This window comes from Panthera leo, chromosome B4 (assembly GCF_018350215.1).
Source record: "Panthera leo isolate Ple1 chromosome B4, P.leo_Ple1_pat1.1, whole genome shotgun sequence".
Lineage (NCBI taxonomy): Eukaryota > Metazoa > Chordata > Mammalia > Carnivora > Felidae > Panthera > Panthera leo.
Window position 1 is genome coordinate 110,616,339 of NC_056685.1, and position 12,871 is coordinate 110,629,209.

The following is a 12,871-nucleotide window of genomic DNA, read 5'->3' on the forward strand; positions in this document are numbered from 1 at the left end:
GTGTTTCCAGAATGAATTATGACAGCAAACTAAGGCTTTACTGTATTTTATATTTTATCGCATAAGTATTTAAAAATAAATACATCACTTTGTGTTATAATAATTAGGATACATATTACGCTGCCATAACAAAGCAACCGCAAAGTGCAATGGCTCAAAAATACCATGGCTTAAGTGAGGAATCCAGTGATAGACTTAACAACCCAGGCCAGATGGTCTTACCCATAAGGTCATCCAGGACCTAGGTCCCTACTACTGGTGCTGAATCATCGTCTTAGGTGTCTTCATAGTTGAAGTTGGTATTCCACATTTCAACCATCAGAAGGGGAAAAGAGAGGTAGTGGTGGGAGCCCAGCAGCCTTACATGTTTAAGGATGTAGCGATGATGTTGTACACATTTTCTGCTCACATCACATTGTGCAGAATTTAGCTCATGGCTATACCTAGCCTCAAGGGAGGCTAGAAAATATCTAGCAATGTGGCCACATGCTCATATAATCTGCTGAATCTTGGATGAGGGGCTGTTCTTTCATTAGAAGAAATGAGAATAAACTGGATCATGAGTAACAATTAGTCACTGGTATGTTTTAACATTTATATTAAGTTGTTCCTGTTGTATGTATCCTAATGAAATTTTTTCTTGTTTTATGTAAACTAATGAAAATTTTTACATTCAATGTTGCATGTTTTTATATTTATCCCTATTGTTACATACAAATACATTTTAGTCATTGTAATAATTGTATAGATATCATTATAGATATAACTCACACTTTAATTCATTTACTAATGGATTTTTAGGTGTAAAAATCCAGGAAGTAACACCCATTGTCTAAAAGAGTGTTGAAACAATTGAGAATTGATTTTATCATGTGGTAAATTATCTTAATACACTGTAAGACTCCAGGTACACCACCAGGAGAGCTATCCTAGAGGCCATCAAACAAAACACCTCACAGACCCAAGTTAAGTTATTCAATTCACATGGATTATTAATCATTATAAAACACATGAGACACAAGGGCAAATTTTCTAAAAGGATAGATTTTAAGTACTCTCATCACACGTGCACACACACACATACAAAGATATCTATGGGAGAAAGAAAAAAAACTGCATGATTTTACATAGAGAATCTGAAAACATTGAATACATAGAAGCAGAAAGTCAAATGGTGGTTTCCAAGGGCAGAGAGGTGGGGGAGATGAAGAGATGGTTAAAGCATACAAAGTTGCAGTTATGAATGAGTCTAGAGATCTAATGTACAGCATTATGACTGTAGTTGATAATACTGTATTGAATACAGTTGGTTATTCTGAAATCTGTGCTTCTGGTGAAGTAGCAAGGTTTAGTAACTCATGTGGTCCACAAGAGACTGTCTATTCTGTTTAAATGTTCTAACTGTGGGTAGTATTTCTTTCTACTGTGCATGTGCACGTGTGTGTGTGTGTGTGTGTGTGTGTGTGTGTGGTGTGAGGGGGTGAGTGTTGCAATGACAGATAATCCCATAATGCTTAATTTCACTCTCCTTCTACATCTTTGCAGAAGATTCGACAGGGTGTGTAAGCAGTTTCTTTGGTGTCTTAATTATTCCCTTTCCAGGTCTACCTCATGAAGGACTATAATTTTGCTAGCCCTGAATGTCTTCTTTCCTTAAATTTACCGTCTAATTTCTGACCCAGACATTCGGTGTTCTAATGTATTCCTCCAAGTTTGTTTTTGCATTTTTTTTCTTAATAAGAGATATAGAATCAGTTTGTTCTAAGCCTATCAAAATTATCCACTGTTCAACACCTTGTTCACTTTCACCTTTCTTGGTTGAATAATGTCAGCTGAAAGACGTCTCCTTTAGCTCAACCTTTAACTAGGGCTGAAGTCAACCTATCATTGCCTGCCTATTGCTTCTTTAAACTGTTACCTTTCCTGTGCCTTCCTTTAGAGTTTTAATTCTCTAATTTTCTCACACGTGTTCCCTCTTAGAACAAGCAATTCCTGTGTCTCCACATGCAGAAACTGGCCCCTTGAAACTCTCCCAAAAATTATTTGAATATAATGCTGATCTTCCTTGCTTTCTCCTCTGAAATCTGTCCAGATTTTTCTGCCACCACTCAAGAGAGCTGTTTCAATCTTTAAGGGGATCCAATCTTTAAATTTTCCAAAGTAATATTTCAAATGACTCCATCTAAGGGACAAGACCATAGGAAGTTGCTTTTTCTAAACAACATTAAAAATTTGCCTCTTAACCGTGCCCTGGATTCTGGCCATCCCTGGGGCAATCTTTCCAGTTTGTTGCTTAAGATGTTACCTTTCTTTCCTGGGTCCCAGTCAAAGCTTCTGACAGAGCAACAGCCAAGGTGGTGTTTCCCCCTCCCCTTCCAATGGCCTCCAAGAAACTTAGTTTGAAATGCATCCTCTCTTTCTTTTAATATATTTTATATGTTCCACCCTTAAAATTGTCATTTCCCTTTTAGAAAAGTTTGCCTATACTCTAAAGTCTCCACTATTTTCCTGAAGCAATTTCTCTTTAGTCAACCTGTCTTTCTGCTCATTGTGTTTTTATTGTTTACTACACTGTGTGTTTCAAACTTCTTCAGTAACTTAAATCCCTATGCAGTCCAGTCTATGGAAGTCTATGAAAGATTATACCAAGCATGGTATTCTTTTGTTGTTTTCCTAATTATTAGGTCTACAATCATTTCATTGAGTTCTCTACTTCGATCCTCCCTCCAAATGTCATATTCCTTCATAATTGGTACTCTGATCCTTCTTTTGTTTAAGAATAATGGCATCTACCACAGACTGAGTCTCAATTCAGGTCCAAACACATGTAATTTCCAACTCCAAAGTGAATATGAAAACACATGGTGGAAAAAGTAACAATTGGCTGGGGGTAGGGATGAAGAACTCTAATATGTAGGGATTACTGATTTCAGAAGCATAAATTCTCCCACTATGGCCAATTTCAAGCTACCAATCTGACATCAAATGCCTGGCAAAATTACTGAAAATTTAACAATCAGCTCTTTTGAGTTACATAAGCTAGCTTTAGCACACCACTGGGTGGCTCCTTTATCTGTGAACACTCCAGATAAATCCAAGAGATCCAATATTAGCTCCTCTGAAGTTCTTTATGGTCTTGGAAGAAAAATAGAATTGGAAACAGGGATCTGGGGCTACCTAGCTAGGTTTAGTGCTAAAAGTGTAAGGCTCAAATCTCTGCTAGTGTTCTATAATTCATGTGCAATGCAATTTAAAATTAGCCGGTCTATTCAAGAATGGTTTAGAAGAGCCATGATCTCTGATACCTGGTCCAGGTGTAGGCCCAGGTCAAGCTGGCAATCTGCATTTCCAAGTCCCCCCATCATTTGATTAAGATGTCACCCTGGCCTGTCTTTGCTGAAGCATACAGCCTGCTGAACAGTTGTTTTTACTCAATGGAGGGCAGGGCTAGATGATGTTTGCTTTAGGCCTCATGTGTGTAGTCCTGCCTTCCTAAAAACAATCATATGCGGAAGTCAGCGGAAGATGGCGGCGTAGGAGGACGCGGGGCTCACAGCGCGTCCTGCCGATCACTTAGATTCCACCTACACCTGCCTAAAGAACCCAGAAAACCGCCAGAGGATTAGCAGAAGGGAGTCTCCGGAGTCAAGCGCAGACCAGAGGCCCACGGAAGAGGGTAGGAAGGGCGGCGAGGCGGTGCGCGCTCCACGGACTGGCGGGAGGGAGCCGGGGCGGAGGGGCGGCTCGCCGGCCAAGCAGAGCCCCCGAGTCTGGCTGGCAAAAGCGGAGGGGCCGGACAGACGGTGTTCCGACAGCAAGCGCGACTTAGCGTCTGGGAGGTCATAAGTTAACAGCTCTGCTCGGAAAGCGGGAAGGCTGGAGGACAAAGGGAGGGAGAGCTGCTGAGCCCCCAGACGGCAGAGCTCAGCTTGGCGGGGAACAAAGGCGCCAGCGCCATCTCCCCCGCCCATCCCCCAGCCAAAATCCCAAAGGGAACCAGTTCCTGCCAGGGAACTTGCTTGCGCAGCGCAAACACCCAACTCTGTGCTTCTGCGGAGCCAAACCTCCGGCAGCGGATCTGACTCCCTCCCGCTGCCACAGGGCTCCTCCTGAAGTGGATCACCTAAGGAGAAGCGAGCTAAGCCTGCCCCTCCAGCCCCCGTGCACCTTGCCTACCCACCCCAGCTAATACGCCAGATCCCCAGCAACACAAGCCTGGCAGTGTGCAAGTAGCCCAGACGGGACACGCCACCCCACAGTGAATCCCGCCCCTAGGAGAGGGGAAGAGAAGGCACACACCAGTCTGACTGTGGCCCCAGCAGTGGGCTGGGGGCAGACATCGGGTCGGACTGCGGCCCCGCCCACTAACTCCAGTTATACACAACAGCATAGGGGAAGTGCACTGCAGGTCCTCACCACGCCAGGGACTCTCCAAAATGACCAAACGGAAGAATTCCCCTCAGAAGAATCTCCAGGAAATAACAACAGCTAATGAACTGATCAAAAAGGATTTAAATAATATAACAGAAAGTGAATTTAGAATAATAGTCATAAAATTAATCGCTGGGCTTGAAAACAGTATACAGGACAGCAGAGAATCTCTTGCCACAAAGATCGAGGGACTAAGGAACAGTCACGAGGAGTTGAAAAACGCTTTAAACGAAATGCAAAACAAAATGGAAACCATGATGGCTCGGCTTGAAGAGGCAGAGGAGAGAATAGGTGAACTAGAAGATAAAGTTATGGAGAAAGAGGAAGCTGAAAGAAAGAGAGATAAAAAAATCCAGGAGTATGAGGGGAAAATTAGAGAACTAAGTGATACACTAAAAAAAAATAATATACGCATAATTGGTATCCCAGAGGAGGAAGAGAGAGGGAAAGGTGCTGAAGGGGTACTTGAACAAATTATAGCTGAGAACTTCCCTGAACTGGGGAAGGAAAAAGGCATTGAAATCCAAGAGGCACAGAGAACTCCCTTCAGACGTAACTTGAATCGATCTTCTGCACGACATATCATAGTGAAACTGGCAAAATACAAGGATAAAGAGAAAATTCTGAAAGCAGCAAGGGATAAACGTGCCCTCACATATAAAGGGAGACCTATAAGACTCGTGACTGATCTCTCCGTTGAAACTTGGCAGGCCAGAAAGGCTTGGCACGGTATCTACAGTGTGCTAAACAGAAAAAATATGCAGCCGAGAATCCTTTATCCAGCAAGTCTGTCATTTAGAATAGAAGGAGAGATAAAGGTCTTCCCAAACAAACAAAAACTGAAGGAATTTGTCACCACGAAACCAGCCCTACAAGAGATCCTAAGGGGGATCCTGTGAGACAAAGTACCAGAGACATCACTACAAGCATAAAACATACAGACATCACAATGACTCTAAACCCATATCTTTCTATAATAATACTGAATGTAAATGGATTAAATGCGCCAACTAAAAGACATAGGGTATCAGAATGGATAAAAAAACAAGACCCATCTATTTGCTGTCTACAAGAGACTCATTTTAGATCTGAGGACACCTTTAGATTGAGAGTGAGGGGATGGAGAACTATTTATCATGCTCCTGGAAGCCAAAAGAAAGCTGGAGTAGCCATACTTATATCAGACAAACTAGACTTTAAATTAAAGGCTGTAACAAGAGATGAAGAAGGGCATTATATAATAATTACAGGGTCTATCCACCAGGAAGAGCTAACTATTATAAATGTCTATGCGCCAAATACCCGAGCCCCCAGATATATAAAACAATTACTCATAAACATAAGCAACCTTATTGATAAGAATGTGGTCATTGCAGGGGACTTTAACACCCCACTTACAGAAATGGATAGATCATCTAGACACACAGTCAATAAAGAAACAAGGGCCCTGAATGATACATTGGATCAGATGGACTTGACAGATATATTTAGAACTCTGCATCCCAAAGCAACAGAATATACTTTCTTCTCAAGTGCACATGGAACATTCTCCAAGATAGATCATATACTGGGTCACAAAACAGCCCTTCATAAGTTTACAAGAATTGAAATCATACCATGCATACTTTCAGACCACAATGCCATGAAGCTTGAAATCAACCACAGGAAAAAGTCTGGAAAACCTCCAAAAGCATGGAGGTTAAAGAACACCCTACTAACGAATGAGTGGGTCAACCAGGCAATTAGAGAAGAAATTAAAATATATATGGAAACAAACGAAAATGAAAATACAACAATCCAAACGCTTTGAGATGCAGCGAAGGCAGTCCTGAGAGGAAAATACATTGCAATCCAGGCCTATCTCAAGAAACAAGAAAAATCCCAAATACAAAATCTAACAGCACACCTAAAGGAAATAGAAGCAGAACAGCAAAGGCAGCCTAAACCCAGCAGAAGAAGAGAAATAATAAAGATCAGAGCAGAAATAAACAATATAGAATCTAAAAAAACTGTAGAACAGATCAACGAAACCAAGAGTTGGTTTTTTGAAAAAATAAACAAAATTGACAAACCTCTAGCCAGGCTTCTCAAAAAGAAAAGGGAGATGACCCAAATAGATAAAATCATGAATGAAAATGGAATGATTACAACCAATCCCTCAGAGATACAAACAATTATCAGGGAATACTATGAAAAATTATATGCCAGCAAATTGGACAACCTGGAAGAAATGGACAAATTTCTAAACACCCACACTCTTCCAAAACTCAATCAGGAGGAAATAGAAAGCTTGAACAGACCCATAACCAGCGAAGAAATTGAATCGGTTATCAAAAATCTCCCAACAAATAAGAGTCCAGGACCAGATGTCTTCCCAGGGGAGTTCTACCAGACATTTAAAGCAGAGATAATACCTATCCTTCTCAAGCTATTCCAAGAAATAGAAAGGGAAGGAAAACTTCCAGACTCATTCTATGAAGCCAGTATTACTTTGATTCCTAAACCAGACAGAGACCCAGTAAAAAAAGAGAACTACAGGCCAATATCCCTGATGAATATGGATGCAAAAATTCTTAATAAGATACTAGCAAATCGAATTCAACAGCATATAAAAAGAATTATTCACCATGATCAAGTGGGATTCATTCCTGGGATGCAGGGCTGGTTCAACATTCGCAAATCAATCAACGTGATACATCACATTAACAAAAAAAAAGAGAAGAACCATATGATCCTGTCAATCGATGCAGAAAAGGCCTTTGACAAAATCCAGCACCCTTTCTTAATAAAAACCCTTGAGAAAGTCGGGATAGAAGGAACATACTTAAAGATCATAAAGGCCATTTATGAAAAGCCCACAGCTAACATCATCCTCAACGGGGAAAAACTGAGAGCTTTTTCCCTGAGATCAGGAACACGACAGGGATGCCCACTGTCACCGCTGTTGTTTAATATAGTGCTGGAAGTTCTAGCATCAGCAATCAGACAACAAAAGGAAATCAAAGGCATCAAAATTGGCAAAGATGAAGTCAAGCTTTCGCTTTTTGCAGATGACATGATATTATACATGGAAAATCCGATAGACTCCACCAAAAGTCTGCTAGAACTGATACATGAATTCAGCAAAGTTGCAGGATACAAAATCAATGTGCAGAAATCAGTTGTATTCTTATACACTAACAATGAAGCAACAGAAAGACAAATGAAGAAACTGATCCCATTCACAATTGCACCAAGAAGCATAAAATACCTAGGAATAAATCTAACCAAAGATGTAAAAGATCTCTATGCTGAAAACTATAGAAAGCTTATGCAGGTAATTGAAGAAGATATAAAGAAATGGAAAGACATTCCCTGCTCATGGATTGGAAGAATAAATATTGTCAAAATGTCAGTACTACCCAAAGCTATCTACACATTCAATGCAGTCCCAATCAAAATTGCACCAGCATTCTTCTCGAAACTAGAACAAGCAATCCTAAAATTCATATGGAACCACAAAAGGCCCCGAATAGCCAAAGTAATTTTGAAGAAGAAGACCAAAGCAGGAGGCATCACAATCCCAGACTTTAGCCTCTACTACAAAGCTGTCATCATCAAGACAGCATGGTATTGGCATAAAAACAGACACATAGACCAATGGAATAGAATAGAAAGCCCAGAACTAGACCCACAAACGTATGGCCAACTCATCTTTGACAAAGCAGGAAAGAACATCCAATGGAAAAAAGACAGTCTCTTTAACAAATGGTGCTGGGAGAACTGGACAGCAACATGCAGAAGGTTGAAACTAGACCACTTTCTCACACCATTCACAAAAATAAACTCAAAATGGATAAAGGACCTGAATGTGAGACAGGAAACCATCAAAACCTTAGAGGAGAAAGCAGGAAAAGACCTCTCTGACCTCAGCCGTAGCAATCTCTTACTCGGCACATCCCCAAAGGCAAGGGAATTAAAAGCAAAAGTGAATTACTGGGACCTTATGAAGATAAAAAGCTTCTGCACAGCAAAGGAAACAACCAACAAAACTAAAAGGCAACCAACGGAATGGGAAAAGATATTTGCAAATGACACATCGGACAAAGGGCTAGTATCCAAAATCTATAAAGAGCTCATCAAACTCCACACCCGAAAAACAAATAACCCAGTGAAGAAATGGGCAGAAAACATGAATAGACACTTCTCTAAAGAAGACATCCGGATGGCCAACAGGCACATGAAAAGATGTTCAAAGTCGCTCCTTATCAGGGAAATACAAATCAAAACCACACTCAGATACCACCTCACGCCAGTCAGAGTGGCCAAAATGAAGAAATCAGGAGACTATAGATGCTGGAGAGGATGTGGAGAAACAGGAACCCTCTTGCACTGTTGGTGGGAATGCAAATTGGTGCAGCCGCTCTGGAAAGCAGTGTGGAGGTTCCTCAGAAAATTAAAAATAGACCTACCCTATGACCCAGCAATAGCACTGCTAGGAATTTATCCAAGGGATACAGGAGTACTGATGCATAGGGGCACCTGTACCCCAATGTTTATAGCGGCACTCTCAACAATAGCCAAATTATGGAAAGAGCCTAAATGTCCATCAACTGATGAATGGATAAAGAAATTGTGGTTTATATACACAATGGAATACTACGTGGCAATGAGAAAAAATGAAATATGGCCTTTTGTAGCAACATGGATGGAACTGGAGAGTGTGATGCTAAGTGAAATAAGCCATACAGAGAAAGACAGATACCATATGGTTTCACTCTTATGTGGATCCTGAGAAACATAACAGAAACCCATGGGGGAGGGGAAGGAAAAAAAAAAAAAGAGGTTAGAGTGGGAGAGAGCCAAAGCATTAGAGACTGTTAAAAACTGAGAACAAACTGAGGGTTGATGGGGGGTGGGAGGGAGGGCAGGGTGGGTGATGGGTATTGAGGAGGGCACCTTTTGGGATGAGCACTGGGTGTTGTATGGAAACCAATTTGACAGTAAATTTCATATATTAAAAAATAAAAAAAAAAAAAAAAAAAAAAAAAACTGAGAACAAACTGAGGGTTGATGGGGGGTGGGAGGGAGGGCAGGGTGGGAGGGAGGGCAGGGTGGGTGATGGGTATTGAGGAGGGCACCTTTTGGGATGAGCACTGGGTGTTGTATGGAAACCAATTTGACAGTAAATTTCATATATTAAAAAATAAAAAATAAAAAAATAAAAAAAATAAATAAATAAATAAAAACAATCATATGCATGGTGTGTACAAAGCCACTGTAAGCTGAAGAAACCCACTAAGGTGAAAATCCCCGATGGCCACAGCCTAGCATAATATCCTCAAAGCAAAGATCCATCTACCCTGGTCATCTAAGCACCTCTTTATTCATATGTTCTTTGCTCCCAAATTATATTTCTTGTTTCTCAGTGTTGATATTCAAAGGGCCCAATAAATACCATACATCTATACTGACCCATTTAAGAAATAAAAGAAGGTAGCAGATGGAGGTCAGAATATCACCTTTTTACTGATAAAACTGAACTGGATGGAGAATATGGCTTATATCTGAGGGCAAATGGGCTTCCTAATTCTGAAACCCAGAACCTAAGTCATAGGCAGCAATCACCTAACACAATCTACCCGACACCAGCAGTGCAGGACTATAAATCTTTTGGAAGGAAGCAAAGCATAATATGTACTTTTTGCATGGAGGTATACTCCCAAGAAAGAGAGAGAAAGGAGCCAAGCCATGCAAGTTCATTTCCGTACGTCAGACTCGCCAATAATTTGTTTCTCTTCCTGTGGAGAGAACATGAGAGGCTGTGCTAATTAATGTTTGCTCCATTGGAGCAAAACATTATCACAAGGGTATAAATGTTTATAACTTAACAATAAACAATGCATTGCCTCCCATTTTTTCCCACTATTAAAAACAATGCTGCAATGCAAATCTTTATACCTATATTCTTAAATAATGTGTACTATAGTATCCTTGGAATATACCTGGGAGAGGATTTGCTGGGTTATATTATAGTATTACATAATATATACTGTTAAGTTGATCACAATGGTTGAATCAGTTTATACTTCCACTATGAGAATATAAGTTCCCATTGATCTATATCTTTGCCAAAGGTGTATATTATGAACAACAACAACAACAACAACAACAACAAAAACCAAACCAAGAAACAATCCCCCACCACCACACAAAAACTGATCTACTAGGTATAAATGATATCTCAGTATGACAATTTGTATTTCTATTTTCTTGATGAAGTTGAATTTTATTCATATTTACTACCATCCACATTTCCTTTCATATGATTGCCCATCCATATTTTGCCTATACTTCCATTATTTTTCTTGACTTCTTACTGATTTGCAAAAGACTTCTTAAAAAATTCTGAACGCTAATCTAAGGTCAGTTATATATGTTGTTAATTCTCTTTATTTTTTTTTAAATTTTTTTAGCTATATATATATATATATATTATATATATATATATATATATATAATATATATATATATATAAAATATATATTTAGCTGTTTGTCTCCTGCATTTTAAGGTGGGTTTTTTAGGGACAGTGGGCAGAGCTCTCTTTTCCTGTTGACTTATTCTATCTTTTCCTGTATCTAATCTCTAGCTCATCAATCAGATTTAAACAGCCAGAATGGGAAGAAGAAACACAAACTTTAGGTCAAATGCACATGATAGCAAACAACTTTACAAACATCCCTCTTTGGTTCAAATTCTTTAACTTTATTCCCTGGCCACAGGTCACCAGTCTATTACTTTTTAAAAATTCTCTCCTCATTTAGCCTCTCCTAATTGCTTTTAATTCCTCCAAGGAACTCATCTCTACCCTGACTTTAATGTCCATTCTGAAAACCAAAGTCTTGAAGTTAACTAAACCCTAATGCCTTAGAAGGCAATTTGATGACTGTATCTCCTCTTTTTTCAAGCAGCATCTCAAAATACTCAGTCAGCAAAAGGGAGGGTTCTGCTGTAGGGTAGCCACCAGAAGGTTGGTCAGGACTTGCCCAGCAGTAAAGGAATTATAGCTAAAAAGAGGAATGTCCTCAGAAAGTCAGGACAAGTAAGTCACCGTATTTTGTTTCAAGAAAACTATACATATTTTCTTCATAACAACCTCACTTTTTTTTTCCTAGGATAAATTTCTATATATGGAATGACTGGGTCAAAGAGCGTCCATTGCTTCAGGATTTTCACAGGTATGGAAAAAAGTAGCCTTCTAATATAATTGAACCTATTTTCAATCCAATAGGCAGAAACAATGATTTCTAGAGTTTTTCAGTGGGTCAGAAGAGAATCCTCATAACTTTTATGGTTGTGAAGTCTTGATGTAAACCAAAAAAGCAGGTCATAAGTACGTTTCACTCTTAAACTGGTCAGAAAATAAGGCTCATGATAAGCATCACTGTGGGTCTCACACATTTACAAAGAAATTGCAAAAAAAAATTTTTAAATAAAAAAGAAGTAGCCCCACAAAGGAGTAATAACACAAACTCAGTGGTTAAGTTGGAAAAAAACAGAAGTATTGTGTATAAGTGATGCACATCTTCACACTAGTTGAGTAGTTGGGTTTTATGTATTTTCTACCACTATTGGTCCTTTCTTTTCATGTAGACTGTATCCTCCTAAAAGGCATGGTTTTCTCAGTTGCCCCTGAGCTCCTAGCACCCAAATCTGTGATCACTGGAGGGCTGGATATCAGTTGACTATTCTAAGTAGGAGTCCTAATATTTTCGTCTCAACTCTTGTAGTTGGCAATAATTCTAAAACATGCTACTCCTTTTCCTGTGAGGAAAAGCAGCCATTCTGAACACAATTGAACCTTTCTTTGGTGATTATGAAGATTGGTGCCTGAGGGACATCCTCTGGAACAACAGTTTCCTTTGCCCAAACCATAACTGCCAAAGGTGTGGGAGGCTGACCTTCTTAAACTTAATTCTTTATACCAGATGGTTTTCTTATCTTCCAAAGGCGGGGGGGGGGGGGGGGGGGGGGGGGGGGGGCACACACACACACACACACACACACACACACACACACACACACACAAAAACAACTTTCGAGAGGCATTACACCCTGGTCACTTTAAACTAAATGTTTCATATGGCCCCAAATTGTAAGTGCTTATAATCTGTTCATTACAGGTTCTTTTTTTCAGGCTACATTTGGGAATTAGAGTCACAAGCATCACCTTTGTTAAAGGATTAGCATGTCTATTCCAAGCAACCAGCTTCTTTCCTAATATGGCCAATTGCTTTGCAAAAGCATGGACTAGAGTCAGCTATGGATGGATTCACACACATCCATCTTTGCTGAAAAAATTAACAGCTCAATGAGCATGTACTTCCATTGCTTTTTCAACATATGAAAGATTCTACTAAATATTTGGCCATTTACCTGGCACTGGGCCATTAGGTAA